This window comes from Perissodus microlepis, chromosome 9, assembly GCF_051167445.1.
Source record: "Perissodus microlepis isolate ML-2025 ecotype Zambia chromosome 9, ASM5116744v1, whole genome shotgun sequence".
Lineage (NCBI taxonomy): Eukaryota > Metazoa > Chordata > Actinopteri > Cichliformes > Cichlidae > Perissodus > Perissodus microlepis.
Window position 1 is genome coordinate 8,862,497 of NC_140469.1, and position 4,399 is coordinate 8,866,895.

General features: G+C 38.4%; 1 long non-coding RNA gene across 1 annotated transcript; it reads right to left on the reverse strand.

Moving 5' to 3' along the window:
- Positions 1-1,669: 1,669 nt before the first annotated feature.
- LOC146379979 (uncharacterized) lies at positions 1,670-3,823 on the reverse strand. The gene is made up of 5 exons (XR_014801264.1): positions 3,637-3,823; positions 3,420-3,477; positions 2,329-2,423; positions 2,146-2,220; positions 1,670-1,981 (listed from the first exon to the last, which is right to left on the reverse strand). It is a non-coding gene; the product is annotated as an uncharacterized LOC146379979 (long non-coding RNA).
- Positions 3,824-4,399: the final 576 nt, after the last annotated feature.

The window sequence follows — 4,399 nt, forward strand, 5'->3', positions numbered from 1 at the left end:
CGGTAGCAGGAAGATGGGAGACTCGTGTTTCACTGGAATAGTGGTGAATTAAAACATCCTTTGTTGGGGACATTTAGGTGTAAATGCATCCATACAGGCAAGACAGAGGCAGACCAGACAGTGAAGAAAACAAGGCAAACATTAGAAATATTAAAACGGAAATATAGGATTAATATAACATACAATTAGGGAAAATGTAAGGAACACAATGTAAATGATATTGTAAAGTCATTAAAACAGCATACTCTGATTAAAAGAAACATGTAATTGGGTAGGATAATAATAATAATAATATTAAAAAACATGTACAAGATGGGTATGTATACTTGTACCCAGAATTTAACAACTATAAAGTTGTAGCATGTCAGTACCTTACCCCATCCATTATATCCACACTTTCAGAAAAGGATATGGTCAATATCTTTACAAATAGTATCTAAACTTAAACGGGATATTCCCTCTGCTTCTTCTGATTCTCGTATACACCCTCAGGGTTTGTGATCAGCCAGCGGCTGATATGATCATTAATCCTGTAAAATAATATTCTTTCGGTTTATGAATCTGTTTGCATGGATTTCTTAATCAGTTTCCACTGTTAGCAGAAGTTGTGCATGCAGTTTTGGTGTGCTGCTCTCCAAGACTACAAGCTGCGTTAAAGTTGGAAGTAACTGGCCAATGTTCCACTGTTGAAGATCAGCTGTGCCCATTTGTTGCACATTGTGGGAATGGAGAAGTTGAGGCCCTTGCAGGCTACCCACAATTTCCCCAAACTGAGCGATTATACATCTTGCTTCCATATTTGTATCTTGTGTCACTAAAAATACATTTTATTTTAATTTTATACATTGATTAATGACCTGCAGAATCTCCTCATCATATTAAGTGATTCATAATTGTCACTTTATGCTTTCTCCATCTCTAAAGTGATGACATCCTTGCATTACATACTTTAGGTTCATTTTCTGCAGGCAGGTTTCTGACAGAGAACAGGCAGATTTACACATAAAGAAATGAAAAATTACATGTATGTGCTAACTTTCTAAACACTTTGTTACATTAATGATTAAGTAGATAAAACACATTTATGTCGGACTTGGCTCATAGTTCTTGTCTTTAAATTAACTTTGTCTGTGTGTGTTTCAGGTACTGCACTCTCAAAGACTGAATGAACCAGCATTGCAGCCACGGGTCACTGTGAGCATCACAGGGAAGGTTGAAGCCGCCCACTGCACCTGTAAGGCCGGAGTCGTGGAGACCTGCACCCACGTCACTGCTCTTCTGTTTAATGTAGAAGCAACAGTGTTGATCTGTGGCACAAGGACTGTTACAGATGAACCTGCATACTGGGTTTTGCTGGGTAATATGACCAAGATACAGTCAGTGGTTGGCCATAAGATAGACTTCTCCTCTTCAGCTGCTCCAAAAAAGGCTCTTGATCAAAACATACACAGACCATCTGTAGTGACAGGTAAAAGGAGCCGTCCTCAAAAAAGAAAAATCCCACCTGCTACTGTGGAGGAGTAGTCACTGCTATAATGCCATAATGTTTTATCTAGGGGTCTAGATTTATGCCTGTAGTGCACTGCCGTGTAAATAATTTGCATTTACTGAGTGAGTATCACTGTTCAAAAATTGAATAAAGAAACAAAATAATTTTTGCCTTTTTTTATTAAAACCACTTTATAGAACATCACATCAGTTACAATATAGAATCCATGTCACTGGAGCATTTTGATTCAATAAACAGTAAAAAGGTGAGCTGTGAAGACCAAGGACAAGTGCAGTTCACAGGTTTTCTATCTAAGGAATCCCAGAAGATTGCATGGTGTCATTGCCCAGCAGTTGTTCGCAGGACATATGGACTCAACCTCAACAATCCCTCACACTGAGCAGCATGAAGTGACAGTGCAGAGGAAAAACTCCCCTTTAACAAGAAGAAACCTCCAGCAGAACCAGAACCCGGTTCAGTACCAGCAGCCATCTGGGTTTGGAGGAGAGAGACAGAGACACAGAACTACCAAAAGTATATTTTTTTTATGTGATTGACTGTTGTTGTAATTCAAGCCCTGAGTGTAGAGCAGGTAAGATATAAAGTTGCATCCCAAATTCAATGCTCATGCAGAGTGTTTAGTTTGACTTTTTCACCTGGTCATTTCTTGATGAACGGATGGTCTTTCAGGGTTGACCAAGCTGGTACCCTGGCCACCTTGACTCTGTTCTCTGCAAGATGTTGCAACAAACAAAATCATATGGAGACAATATTGGACACAAAATATATAACAATTTAGTTAAATGTAGCATTAACTCATAAGTCTTGCTAAAGTAAACCTTGTATTCTGATTCATCACAGCAGCAGTTCAGTTGGATGATGTCAGCAACTGCAGCAAGTGTCTTGCTGACTGAATAATTTCATCTTGCATAATCTGAAACAAACACATAAAGACAGAAACAATTTATAAATTAACGTTCGATAAAATCTAAGGATTAATCATTTATTAGATACCAATATGAATATGTCTACCATAAAACTTGTGTGGAGCGAAGTTACATTCAATCAAGATGGTCTGGCATGCTACAACTTTATAGTTGTTAAATTCTGGGTACAAGTATACATACCCATCTTGTACATGTTTTTTAATATTATTATTATTATTATTATTATCCTACCCAATTACATGTTTCTTTTAATCAGAGTATGCTGTTTTAATGACTTTACAATATCATTTACATTGCGTTCCTTACATTTTCCCTAATTGTATGTTATATTAATCCTATATTTCCGTTTTAATATTTCTAATGTTTGCCTTGTTTTCTTCACTGTCTGGTCTGCCTCTGTCTTGCCTGTATGGATGCATTTACACCTAAATGTCCCCAACAAAGGATGTTTTAATTCACCACTATTCCAGTGAAACACGAGTCTCCCATCTTCCTGCTACCGGTCTCGAGTTTTTGTTCACCAAAGCACACACCAACTTCATACTGACGGACAGATCACTGCCCTTTTGCCGCCTTGTCTGACCGTGTTTTGTGGCTTTGGTTCACTTCACCTCACTCTTCCCCTTTCTTGTCATTAAATCAGGCCGTTCTGCAACCATGGCAGCCATTCACTCTATGGCTTTATTCATGGTGTATTTTACCCCTTCACCAAAGGACGTTCTCGTTTCCAACATTATATTTGCAGTGTTCGTCTATCTATCAATATCTGCGGAGTATTTTTTTTTAACGAGTATCCTATTTTCTAAAGCACAGCATGTAAAGGGTAGCTCGGTTAGCAGGATGCTAGCATGTAGCGCTTAGTGAGACACGCCTCAGACGAGTTGAGCAAAGACCCCGTCTGTGTACTTTATACGTGAGCAATGCATTTAAATAAAATTAAGGTTTCAAAAGACAAACTTGAAGATAAAAAACAATATACTTACCGGAGAATCGCCAGGGTTTGCCGCTTCCATCTTGCTGCTCCTAAATTCAAAACTGCCTCTGCAGACAGGCAGGGGAGGCGTGGAAATTGTCTTTGAGTTAGTCAAAGTTTTCCTTAGTTCGAGTAAATGATAAAATAAAATAAAAATAAATGGGATTTTAAGTAGGACTAGGCGTTCTGTAATAATCTCTATTTAGGAGAAAAACTTAATCACTCACCTTTAAACAGCTCTCTTTTAGGAGACACACTGCTGGCTAACGGTGTCATGTGATCAAACAGCGTAATTTAATTGGCTGAGAGCCGCTCGACTCGATCTAGTGCTGATTGCTCTGGCTTGGGTCATTCAAGTTCACCACTTTTGCAGTTGAATTTTTGCAGGCGAATTTTTGCAGGTGAATTTTTTGCAGGCAAATTTTTGCAGGTGAATTTTTTGCAGGTGAATTTTTGCAGGTGAATTTTTTGCAGGTGAATTTTTGCAGGTGAATTTTTTGCAGGGAAATTTGGAGGATAAAAATTCAGTGTTATAAATTCAATGTCTAAAAATACTTGAATTCTGATGATACTATATTTCTTCCATATTTCTGAGAGACAAATAACACCAGGATCCTTTTCTATGTAGCTGACAGCTGGTAACTGTGCAGGGGCGGGTCTAGCAAAGTGTTGCCAGGGGGCCAGGTAGGGCATTAACAGGGAAAGGGGGGCACAAAGAAATAATTTTCTTTCTTATTCTCGTTTAAAATATCTAGCTGTTATTAAATAATTATCTGAATCTTACGACCAAAGTTTTTATCTGACGTAAAATGTATAGAAATCATACATATACCAACAAGACTGTACATCACTGTCACAACAGCGTTTGTTTTCATTCAAAGGCTTTATGGCTTTAATACCTGGTGGGCCGGTCTCTAATCAAACTGCCCGGGCTGTTTTTTTGTCCCAGTCCAGCCCTGGGCACGACACGTAGTGAATTAATTTGAGCAG